At 36.3% G+C, this 13,196-nt stretch overlaps 1 protein-coding gene across 18 annotated transcripts in view; it reads right to left on the bottom strand.

The window, feature by feature from the left end:
• CPVL (carboxypeptidase vitellogenic like) overlaps nucleotides 1-13,196 on the bottom strand; it is a 267,444-nt gene that overhangs the window by 230,205 nt on the left and 24,043 nt on the right. The window contains exon 1 of one of the 18 annotated variants that reach the window (XM_058446148.1): nucleotides 12,423-12,594. The exons of the other annotated variants lie outside the window; for them this stretch is intronic. The gene's annotated coding sequence lies outside the window, so the exon portion shown is untranslated. Of the gene's footprint in view, nucleotides 1-12,422; nucleotides 12,595-13,196 lie in introns of those variants that run through there. 18 annotated transcript variants of the gene reach the window in all.

Raw genomic sequence — 13,196 nt, 5'->3', positions numbered from 1 at the left:
CTCTTCAGTGTTTTCCTAATGGGCTACACAGCACAAGGAGCCCTCCCAGAGCCAGTGAGAAAGCATTGTGCAGACTCCTCCAGGCAGATTTCTTTATCTGGGAGTCACGGAAGTTTAGACCTGAGATGGACCTTGAAAATTATTCAGCTTCTTCCATTTGCAGAAGAGGAAACTGAGCACAGAAGAGGTCATATGGTTTTCCAATATCCACAGCTGGTTGGAGGCAGAATAAGGGTTGAAACCTAAATTCCTACAGCATCCTGGCATCACAGAGCCTTCATGGTCTTAAAGGTGGGATGAAGTATTCTATACCAGAATAATGTTTTGGATGGTGGTATTGGAAAACTATCTGCCTTGGAAGTTGCTTCAGATGGAATAAAAACCTATTATTTTTAAAAAGTAAAGCATTTAACATGTGTTTTATTATGTAACATGTATGTGTTATCATTGTAGTTCTCCTATGTAGAGTGATGAAATGGGGTGGCTAATTCGAGAAAACCTCTTCCCACACAAGTCTTATGCCTCTCTCCTTCCCCACTTCGTGCAGAGGACATTTTGCTCAACTGTCACCTTCTCAGTGAGATCTACCCTGACCCCCCTATTTAACCTACCTCAGCACACATCCTGGGATTACTGATCCCTTTTACTCTGTCCTATCTCTTCTTCGAAGCACCTATCACCTGCTGACTTACTGTGTAATTCACTCATTCTTATGCTAGAAAATAAGCCATGAAAACAGGAAATTATTGTGATTTGTGTTAACTAGTGTAATGCAAGTGCCTAGGACAGTGCCTGACATAAAATAATTCTTAAGTATTTTTGGAAGGAATTCATTAATTGTCCCCAAATGGCATCCTTTGTGTGCCCATGGGTGCACATCATTTTCTGATTGGTGGTCATCTTCTGACTAGTTGTGCCCTGTCCATCAGCACACAGTGTTGTGGAGAGCCAAGCTTCATTATTACCTTGCCTCACTAAAAGTTAAACATTGTGGCCTTCTGGCTCTCTGATGAAGAAAGCTCACTTTCCTAAGATCAACATGGTTTCCTGGCCCTCATAATATTTCCACATGTTTAAATCTTACTCAGTTTGCTACTTTCTAGAGTCAGTTGATCTAAAATATGTACTGGCCACCCACAGTGTGTGAAGTTGGTGCCAGACGTTCATGGTGACAGACATGAGCAGTACATTCTGGAACCTATTAGACTAATGTCTCATAAAACTTATCTGATTCCCTGATGTTCTCCCATCAATTTTCCTGTTCCTGTAAGTGGCAGACAACGTTACTGGCTTATCCATGTCATTCCCCCTCCTGTTTGGTATCTCAATTTAGTTTGGGCAATAATGTACCCAGGAGTTGTGTCACGTTTGACCCTAGTCAGTCATGGCAACCCCTTTTCCCTTTGCCACTGATTGGTCTACAAGTGGGTGTGTAATCCAGTCCTGGTCAGTGAAATATAATGAGAATTCTAATGGAGGGCTTGGGAAAGATTTTTATCCCTGTCAAAAGGAAGGGGAAGTACCACAAACTTCAGCCCTAACCCCAGCACCTTGATTCCTAATTTGGGTGGTGTGTTGTGAAAATGTGATGATGCCTGGTGCTGTGGTAGCCATCTTGTGACCATGAGGAAAAACCACATATGCACTGAGGCAGAGAGGAAGGGCTAAAGGAGCCTGGGCTCTTAATGACGTTGATCTAACAAACCCACCCTGAGACCAGTCTACCTCTTGACTTATTTATCACATTCAAATGATAATATCTATTAATCATTGACACTAGGTTGATAGTCTTTTCCATTTTTTGATTAATGTGAAAAGCTACAGATTAATTTTCTTTATAAATATCTGTCAGCCCTGAGATAATATTAAGAACAAGTGTCACTTCCTTGAGTCTTTCCTCTATGATTGAGTTTTTCCTGCTTTTTTAATTTCTCACCCTTCTTTTCAACTCTATAAACTTATTTTCTGTATAATACCTAGAAGCTACGTGACTTCTTACCAGATATTATCTTAAACCCCTTCGTTCTACCTTATCTATGATGAGCAAGATAGAAGAAGGTGCTCAAGGTTAGGGGAAAAACTGAAATGTTTTCAACAGCCTTGATCGGCTCATGTCTTAGCACATGAGGGTTTGTGCAGGGAAACTGAAGCAAAGGAAGGACAGCATGGTTACTCTTTTTCCAGTCCACTTTGAACCCCGTTACCAAGTGAATCTTCCTAAAACACTCCCTATAGCATATCTTTCTCCTGGTCAGAAAAACCTAAGGATTTCACTGAGCCTGCCAGATGAGATTTCAACAGTTTTCTTAGCATGCAGCAACTTTCACAATCTACACTCAACTTCCCTTTCCAGCTGGACTCCCTCTACTTATCTCGAACCCCACATTTTTACCAGTTGGGTCTCTCTATTCACTTTAACTTTTCATACCCATTCATGCTCCTGGTCCTGGTTATGGCGGTCCCAGACCTGGAATGATCCCTAACCAAATTCCATTTATTCTCTAAGCCTCTGCTATTCAGTAGGTAACCACAATGGGTAGACTGGCCTTTTCACTGAATTTTTAATTTAAATCCATTTGAATTTAAAAACAGATACTTGAAAATTAAAAACTTTTGCTTTGTGAAAGACCCTGTTAAGAAGATGAAAAAGATGGGCTACCAACTGGAAGAAAATATTTGCAAATCATATGTAAAACATTCATCTATAGAATATATAAAGAGTTCTCTAAAGTCAACAGTGAGAAAACAATCTGATTTTAAAATGGGCCAAAGAGTTGAACAGACATTTCACTAAAGAAGATAGACAGTTGACAAATAAGCACATGAAAGATACTCAGCATCACTAGCCATCAGGGAAATGTAAGTTAAAATCACCAAGACAGATCACTTAGAGCCCTATTAGAATAGCTAAAATAAAAAATACTAGTAATACCAAACACTGGCATGGATTCAGGGAAGCTGGATCTCTCAGACATCGCTGGTGGCAATGTTAAACAGTACAGCCACTCTGGGCATCTGGCAGTTTCTTAAAAAATTAAACACACATTTACTATACAACTGAACAACAGTACCTCTGGGCATTTATCCTAGGCAGGTAAAAACTGATATTCACACAAAAACTGTTCACAAATGTATGTGTAATAGCTAAAAACTGGAAATGACCCAAATGCTCTTCAAAAGGTGAATAGTTGAACACACAACCACATAGTAGAATACTATTCAGCAGTAAAAAAGAAACAAAACTACTGATACGTGAAATAGCTAGGGTGGATCTTAAGAACATTATGATGGCCAGGCACCGTGGCTCACGCCTGTAATCCCAGCACTTTGGAAGGCCAAGGCGGGCAGATCACCTGAGGTCGGGAGTTCAAGACCAGCCTGACCAACATGGAGAAACCCTGTCTCTACTAAAAATACAAAATTAGCTGGGCATGGTGGCGCATGCCTGTAATCCCAACTACTTGGAAGGCTAAGGCAGGAGAATCACTTGAACCTGGAAGGCAGAGGTTGCAGTGAGCCGAGATCGTGTCATTGCACTCCAGCCTGGGCAACAAGAGTGAAACTCCATCTCAAAAAAAAAAAAAAAAAAAGAACATTATGACGAGTGACAAAAGCTAGTCTAGAAGGATTACACATTGTATGATCTCATTTACATAACATTCTTAAAATGACAAAGTTGCAGAGAAAACAGATAAATGAAATGGCTGCCAAAGGTTAGGGAAGAGGAGGGAGAGCCTAACTATAACAGAGCAGCACTAGGAGATCATTTGTGTGATGGAACAGTCCTGTATGTTGGTTGTGATTGTGCTTAAACAATTCTGTACATGTGATAAAACGTTACAGAAATATACACAGAGACAGATAAAACATTTGAATTCATATAAAAGTGAAATATGCATGAGGTGTAGTTAATTGTACCAATCAATATCCTTGTTTTGATAATGAACTATAGTTATGTAAAATGTTACCATGGGTTGATGGGTTCATGGGATCTGTTTGTACTGCTTTTACTCCTTATGAGTCTGTAATTATTTCAAAATTAAAAATTAAAAAAAGATACTCGATTCTATTATGGGAAAATTTTTAAGCATGTTTGATATATGAATCTATTTCTCCATTGTAAATTTTATTAAATCTAAGATGTGCTGTAAGTGTAAAGTATATACTGGATTTTGAAGACTTAGTATGAAGTCTTTGTAAAATAATTTGCTTATAATTTTTATATTGATTAAAATACTCTAAAATATATTGAATTAAGTAAAATATATTATTAAAAGTATTTTCACCCTTAAAAAATGTTTTAAAATGTGTCTTTTAGATAATTTAAAATTACATATGTGATTCATATTATATTTCTATTTCCTGCTCTAAGCAAAGAATATGGTACCCTGAAAATTGACACATGTTAATGGGCATATGCATATGAGCAATTATTACCTAAGAGACAATATCCATGTTTTTTTTTTTACAATCTTATTAAGGTATAACTGGCATACAATAAGCTACATATAAAGTATAAAATTTGATCAGTTTCAGCTATGTATGAACCCATGAAACCCATCATCACAAGATAACAAACATTCTCATTGCCCCCAAAAGTTTACTCCCTCCTGCCATCTCTGTCACCAGGCAATTGCTGAGCAGCTTTCCATCACTATAGATTAACTTGCATTTTTAAAATTTTTAAATAAATATAATTATATTAATTGGTATCTTTCACTCTGTGTAGTTACTTTAAGATTCATCTATGTTGTGCATATCAATAGTTCACTCCTTTTCATTGCTGAATTACATTGTATTGGACTGAAATATATTTGTCCATTTACTTGTTCAAGGACACCTGGGTTGTTCCCAGCTTTTGACTATTACAAATAAAGCTGCTGTTAACATTCGTGGACAAGTCCTTATGTGGACATATGCTTTCATTTCTCTTGGGTAAATACCTAGGTTGACACATATAGTAGGGAATGTTTAACTTTTCAAGCTATAAAACTGTTCTCAAAAGTGTTGTGCCATTTTCCATTCCCACCAGCAGTGCATGAGAGTTTTAGTTGCTCCATATCCTTCCCAACACTTGTGTCTTTTTGATTATCGCCATCATACTAGGTGTCAACTCACCATGATTTAAACTTGAATTTTCCTAATGACTAATGATGTCCAGCATCTTTTTATGTGCTTATTTCTTATTTGTACAGTTTCTTTTTTTGTAAAATGTCTATTTGATTGTTGCACATTATTTTAATTAGGTTGTTTCTCTTCATATTAAGTTGTAAGGATTTTATATAAAATGCAAATGCTTTATTAAATATATATTTTGCAGATAATTTTGCCCACATTTTGGCTTGCCTTTTCATTTCCTTAAGTTTTTTTTGAAGAGCAAAAGTGTTTAATTTTGGCCAGGCACAGTGGCTCACACCTGTAATCCCAGCACTTTGCGGGGCTGAGGTGGGCAGATCACTTGAACTCAGAAGAGACCAGCCTGAGCAACATGGCGAAACCCCATCTCTACTAAAAATACAAAAATTAGCCAGGCGTGGTGGCACATGCCTGTAATCCCAGCATCCCTGGTGGCTGAGGCAGGAGAATCACTTGAACCTGGGAGGCGAAGGTTGCAGTGAGCCGAGATCTCACCACCGCACTCCAGCCTGGGTGACAGAGCAAGACCTGTCTCAAAAAAAAATAAAAATAAAAATAAAAAATAAAGATTATTATTTCTTCACCAAGTTTCCCTTTGAAAGAGGTCACTTGACATATATGTGTGCATCTATTTCTAAACTTTCTCGAGTGTTCCATTGATCTTTGTATATCTATCATTATAACAATACCACACTATCTTGATTACCATAGCTCCATGATAAACCCTAAATATCAACTCAAGTGTATAGTGTAAGTTCTACAACTTTACTCTTTTTCAAATGTTTTTGACTAGTCTACATCTTTTGAACTTCCATATAAATTTTAGAATCAGTTTGTCAATTTCTAAAAAACAAGCCTGCTGATATTTTTATTGGCATTGCATTTAATCTAAAGATCAATGTGGGGAGAATAGATATCTAAATAATATAGTCTTTTGATTTATAGGCATGTATATCTCTTCATTTATGTCTTTTTAATTATCTCAACGATGTTTTATAGTTTTTGATATAAAGGTCTTGCATAAGTTTTCTTCAAACCAATACTTAAGTTCATATTTTCTGCTATTTTAAATGGTATTTTTTTTGCAATTTTGCATTGATCTTTACTACTGTATAGAAACAAAACTGATTTTTATATATTATTCTTTATCCTTTAACCTTGCTAAACTCACTGAATAGTTCCAATATTTTTGTGTGTGTAGGTTTCTTAGATTTTTTTTATATCACCTATACTGGTTCAAAGAATTTTCCAGTCATGTTGTCTGTTAATAGAGACTGCTTTATGCCTTTCTTTTTAACCTGTATGCCTTTGTTATTTCTTTTTCTTTCATTAATATATTTGCCATAACCTTTGTTACAATGACAAATAGAAGTGATAGAATGGATATACTTGCACTGTTCTTAAATGAAAAGCATTCAGTCTTTCACCATTAGGTGAGGTGTTAACTGTAGGCTTTTCATAGCTGCCCTTTATGTGGTTGAATTTTCTTCTTTTCTTAGTTTATTAAATTTTTTCATCATGAATAGATGTTGAATTTTTGTCATATGCTTTTCTGCATATATTGAGGTGACCATGTGGTGTTTCTTTTTAAGTGTATTAATATGGTGAATTACATGGGTTGATATTCAAATGTTAAACCAACCTTGCATTCCTGAGATAAACCTTTTATTTGGTAAAATTTGTAAACAGTGTTGGTCACTATGTTCACAGGAGACATGATTTGTAGATTTTCTTTTCTTGTAATATCTTTGGTTTTGGTATCAAGGTAATGCTGGCTTCATAGATTGAGTTGTAAAGTGGGTTTTTGTTTGTCTGTTTGTTTGTTTTGAGACACGGTCTCACTCTATGCCTAGGCTGGAGTGCAGTGGTGCAATATCAGCTCACTGCAGCCTTGACTTCCTGGGCTCAAGTGATCCTCCTCCCTCACCCTCCCAAGTAGCTAGGATCACAGGTGTGTGCCACCACATCCAGCTTTTTTTTTTTTTTTTTTAGTTTTTGTAGAAGTGGGGTCTCACTATGTTGACCAGGCTAGTCTCAAACTCCTGGCCTCAATCCTCCCATCTCAACCTCTCAGAATGCTGGGATTACAGGCCTGAGCCACTGCGCCCAACATGGATAGTAAAGCGTTTTATTCTCTTTGATTTTCTTGAAGTTTTGTATAGAATTGATATTCTTTCTGATTTAAATGTCTGGTAGAATTAACCAGAGAAGCCATCTTGGCTTGATGTGTTTCCTGGGTTGTTTGTTTGTTTGTTTGTTTTATGGGGAGGTTTCTAACTATAATAGCTTTATAGTTAGAAGCCTTTAATAACTTTAATAGCTTTTGAGCTATTCAGGTAATCTATATCTTCTTGAGTGATCTCTGGCGGGTGGTTTCTTTCAAAGAATTTGTCCATTTTATCTAAGTTGTCAAATATGGCAAAAAAGTTGGTTGTAATATTTTCTTATACTTTTAGTATCTACAACTGTATTGGTATCCCCTCTCTCATTTCTATAATTAATAATTTGTATCATTTCTATTTTTTTCTTGATGAATCCAGCTAAAAGTGGATCACTCATTGATCTCAAAAAAAGTTTTTTATTCCAATGATATTCTCTATTTTTTGTTTTTCTATTTCCTGTACCTTCTTGAACATTTGAAATATATTTATAATACCTCTTTTAATGTCCTTGACTACTAGTTCTACTACCTGTGTCATTTTTGTTGTTTCCATTGATTGATTTTTCTCCACAATATAAAATATATTTCTATGCTTTTTTGCATGCATAGAGTACATATATTATGTACGTACAGGTTAAAGAATAATAACAAAGTGAACAATGTTTACAACTCCAAACAACTTAACAAAAAGAATATTATCAATACCTTAAATCTGTCCCTGGTAACATCCCTACCTTGATACACTCAAAGGTAACCACTATCTTGAATTTTGTGTTAAACTAACTTTTAATTATTTATTTTTGCTTAGGTATGTAATCCTAAAATAGTATATTAATTTTAACTTTTTTAGACCCTTGTCAAATGCAATAATTCTAGGCTTACTTTTTTCATTCAATATGTTTCTGAAATTCAACCAGATAAACATGTATCTGTTCATTCATATTCTATCCTAAATGGTATTTCATTAAATGAATATTCAAAAAATTATCTACTATCTGCAGACATGAGAGCTATTTCCAGTTTTTCTTTTTGCTTGTTTGATTTCACTGGTACAAACAGTGCTTCTATGATCATATTTGAATATGCCTTTGGTGCACATATGCAAAAGTATTTCTAAAGTATATATCTTAGAGTGGTATTGCTGAGTTGAAGACTATATGGGCCGGGCACGGTGGCTCATGCTTGTAATCCCAGCACTTTGGGAGGCCGAGGCGGGCGGATCACGAGGTCAGGAGATCGAGACCACGGTGAAACCCTGTCTCTACTAAAAATACAAAAAAATTAGCCGGGTGTGGTGGTGGGCGCCTGTAGTCCCAGCTACTTAGAGAGGCTGAGGCAGGAGAATAGCGTGAACCCAGGAGGCAGAGCTTGCAGTGAGCCGAGATTGCGCCACTGCACTCCAGCCTGGGCGACAGAGCGAGACTCCGTCTCAAAAAAAAAAAAAAAAAAAAAAAAAAAAAAAAAAGACTATATGAATTTTCAACTTTGCTAAATAACACTAAATTGTTTTCTAAAGTAGTTGTACCAATTTACTCTTCAGTCAAAACTGTGTAAGTGTTTTTATTGCTCTACATCTTCACCAATATTTGGTTTTGTCAGACTATATAGTTTTGCCAATCTGATAGAAAAAAACTGGCATCTATGAAAGTCGTTTGTTTTCCCTAAACATTTCCAGTTCTCTCTGCTTCCAAGCACACAGTAGAAGGAATTGCACTTCCTAAATCCTTGTTATGAGTGAGTTTGACTTGTACTGAATTGTGAAGGAATGTGCGCCCGTCCCTGGCTGGAGCAATTACTTACTGATGCAAAAACCTCCATGCTTTCCTTGCCTCTGGCAAGGAGGCCTACAACATCAGAGGTAACTGTTGTGTGACCCTGGGAACATGAACAGATGACTGACCTCAGTTCTCAGGTGACCTAGACTGCACATTTAACGTGAGTGAGAAGTAAAATTTTGTTGATATGATTCTTGGGTGTTGGTGGCAACAATATTACCTAGCATATCATAACATACAGAATATCTCATTGTGGTTTTAATTTGCTTTTTCCTGCTTACTAATGAGACTGCACATCTTCTGATGTTTTGTCTGGCCATTTTTTTATTTCATAAAATGCCAGTTTATTTATTTATTTAAACCATCTTTCAATGGGTTTCTTTGTCTTTCTCTTATTGATTTCTAAAAGTTCTTTAGACATTTTGGATTCTCATCTTGTGTCAGTTTTGTTTCAATTCCATTACACAGTTTATGGTTTTTCTTTTAATGGTTCTTAAAACTTTTTATCTTAGAAAATTTAAAGCATACAAAAATAGAATATTATAATAAGCCTCCACGTAGCCATACCCAGCTTCTATAATTATGGACTCATAGTCAGTCCTTTTTGCATCTGTAATCTCTACCCATTCCTCCCACCCCTGGATTATTTTGAAGAAAATGCCAGACATCCTATAGTTTCATCTATGTATCTCTAAAGATAAGAACTCTGCAATTTGGAGGTCCAGTGTTATGTGAGGGTCTCTGTTCCAATCCCCCAACCTGTATAGGCTGAAGGCTTTCCCTCTTCCCCCTCAAACCTCAGCTGTAGGCTTCCAGAGAGAGTTTGTGTCTCAGCTAATCGGATGGCTAAACACACTTAAAAACTGTTTTTCCATTACATTATGCTAAAAGCACTAGAAGTAATTTAGTTTAGCATGTACTCATGTTGTTTAGACATGTACTACTAAGTATGTATTATGTGTGCATGATTTTTACATGTGTGTATTTACCACTATCCATTTAATCTATAAGCTTCTAAGAGGTATGAACTATTTCTATTTGCCATGTTTTAAGTAATACCCAGCCCAATGTGATTCAGAAGTAAATGTATAATAAATTCTATTTGATGAAAATGAAAGTCCTGGTGATTATTAGAATATCATGAGGAAAATGAACTCAAATTGTGGTTTGATTTTCATAGGCAATTCTAATGGATATATAAGAAATTTATCTCACATAGAATAAAACATGGATCTTTCCCCATTTTATTCATTTCAGTTTTCTTTCTTTCATACTTATTCTAGGTGGTCTATGCATTGTATATTCAGTACTGTTTTTGAAAGGCATGTAACTCGAAATATATGGTTGTACTACGAATAAATGCACTATGCTTATATTACCATTGTAGAAGATTCTGGGAAGAACATTCTATTATTCAATCCCTTAAAATATATCATCCTATTGAGTTGCTTCTTCTAAGGCATTCATGTACAGTGTGCTCTTTTAGAGTTTAACAATTCCATTTTCATACCCCTCTAAACACACCATTTTAATTATTTTTAAAAACTTACCATTAGTGATTTGTCCTATTTTGTTTTTATATAAATGTTTATATACAATAATGTTATGTTAAAAATAAATACAACTGTTTTGTTATTGTTATATTATCTTTCACTTAAACAAGAGGAAAGGGAGATTAAGTAGCTGACAGTGTACTGAAGAGTAGCTGAAAAGACCGAAACAGGACCATTGGCTTTTTCTACCTATTCTTCTTTGGCTTCTGCCTTTTCATGTCCTATGTATGTCTGCCATCATGTGCCGCTCTGTCTTTTCTTCTCAGGGCCTGCTTGACACATTTGATCCAGAAAAGCTTCTTCCTCCCTTCTGACCGCTGTTTGCTCAGTCAGAGCTGGTGTGCCTGTAGATCTTCACACACTTATTCCATGGCTATGTGGCAGGGATAAGATATATATATATATATCTTATCTATATGTCTATATATCTTATATACTATATATATCTTATGTATATATAAGATATATATATCCTGAGCAACAGAGCAGCAACCTGTATATACATATATATATATCTTATCTACATATAGATATACATATCTATATCTTACCTATATAGATATACATATCTATATCTTATCTATATATAGATATACGTATCTATATCTTATCTATATATGGATATACGTATCTATATCTTATCTATATATGGATATACGCATCTATATCTTATCTATATATGGATATACGTATCTATATCTTATCTATGTAGATATACGTATCTATGTCTTATCTATATATAGATGTACGTATCTATGTCTTATCTATATATAGATATGCATATCTATATCTTATCTATATATAGATATACGTATCTATATCTTATCTATATATGGTTATATGTATCTATATCTTATCTATATATAGATATACGTATCTATATATATGTCTTATCTATATATGGATAGATAAGATGTATATATGTATATACAGGTTGCTGCTCTGTTGCTCAGGCTGGGGTGCAGTGGCGCCATCATAGCTCATTGCAGCCTTTGACTCCTGGGCTCAAGCGATCCTCCTGCCTCTGCCTCCTAAAGCACTGGAGTTACAGGTGTGAGCACCATGCCCAGCTGTGGTGTCCTTTTGATCCGTGTATTTGGCCTCTTGACTAATCCAGTGCTCCCAGACTTCTAGCAGAAGCCCATTCTCTGGAGGTAAACTGCCAGGAATCCTATAGGGTGGAGGGGGATTCTCTGAGCTCTTAAACCTGGTCCTAAAGTGCTTCCTTGGCTACTTTATGTTTAACAATAGATTGCTGGTGATACTGATGAAACTCTTCTTTTGTTTTAATATCTGACAAATTTCTTGCTAATCTTAATTACCAGAGCAACTCTAGGGAACAGTGAATCTTCAAACACAAGATTTTAATATTCTTTCCTTCATGTCAGTGTTCCTTTTATCTATACCTGTAGTAAAACATTTTTTCCATTTGATGCCAAAGATTTGCCCTTTCTTTAATTAATTTTGAACACTGCACATGTTAGATTTTCCCCCATTATTCATATTTTCTCCAATTGTTCATCTGGGGATGAATTTAAGTAATTTCTACATGTCCTTAGTTTACAATGGGTTTTGTACATTCATTGAATACTTTGAAGAAAAACCAGCCATTACATGACAAATGTATGTCTTCTAGAATTTTTATTTCTAAACTCCATGGAACACTTCTGTGTGACTTTCTGTAATATCTAATCTCAGGCAAAAATGACTTACTGTATTAGTCTGTTTTCACACTGCTGATAAAGACATACTCGAGACTGGGCAATTTACAAAAGAAAGAGGCTTAATTGGACTTACAGTTCCATATGGCTGGGGGGGCCTCACAATCATGGCAGAAAGCGAGGAGGAGCAATTCACATCTTATGTGGATGGAGCCAGGTAAAGAAAGAGCTTGTGCAGGAAAACTTCCCCTTACAGCAACCACCAGATCTCGTGAGACTTACTCACTATCACGAGAACAGCATGGTAAAGACCTGCCCCCATGATTCAATTACCTCCCACAAGGTCTCTCCCACAACATGTGGGGATGCAAGATGAGATTAGTGTGGGGACACAGCCAAACCACATCACTTACACTGCTCTACGACTCAGCTGATTCATTTCAAAACGACGGTTTATGAGATGTGCCAATTGAGATGGAAGGTGCTGGACATAATGAACTGCCGGTTTCCCCCTAGTTCTGACTCTTGCCTGCAGAGCCCTAACATTGCTTACATGCACACTGCTCTTTCACATGAAGGAACGGCACAGACATCACCTAATATGCTTCCTACTGCATTCTTTCTGCCACACTCCCAGAAACCCCAAAGCTCTTTGGAGCACCCAGGGGATTTCACAGGTCTATGAAGAAGAACAACCTGTAAACTGGGCTTGGTGATTCTGTGGGGATACAAACCAACATAATACATATGTAATGGAATAAACTACAGCATTAGCCAGTTCAGAGTCTTCAAGCTGAGCTTGTTAGAAGGAGTGCCACACCTCAAGTAAACTAATAGGGTGGGGATCCCAGACGGAGAGCAATCTACCCAGAATTCTCCTCAATTCAGCCCCGAGTTTTTTTTCAAGGGC

The sequence above is a fragment of the Hylobates moloch genome, unplaced genomic scaffold (assembly GCF_009828535.3).
Source record: "Hylobates moloch isolate HMO894 unplaced genomic scaffold, HMol_V3 SCAFFOLD_1, whole genome shotgun sequence".
NCBI classification, from domain to species: Eukaryota; Metazoa; Chordata; class Mammalia; order Primates; family Hylobatidae; genus Hylobates; species Hylobates moloch.
Note: the sequence above shows the minus strand (reverse complement) of the source record. Positions and strands in the feature narration are given on the sequence as shown.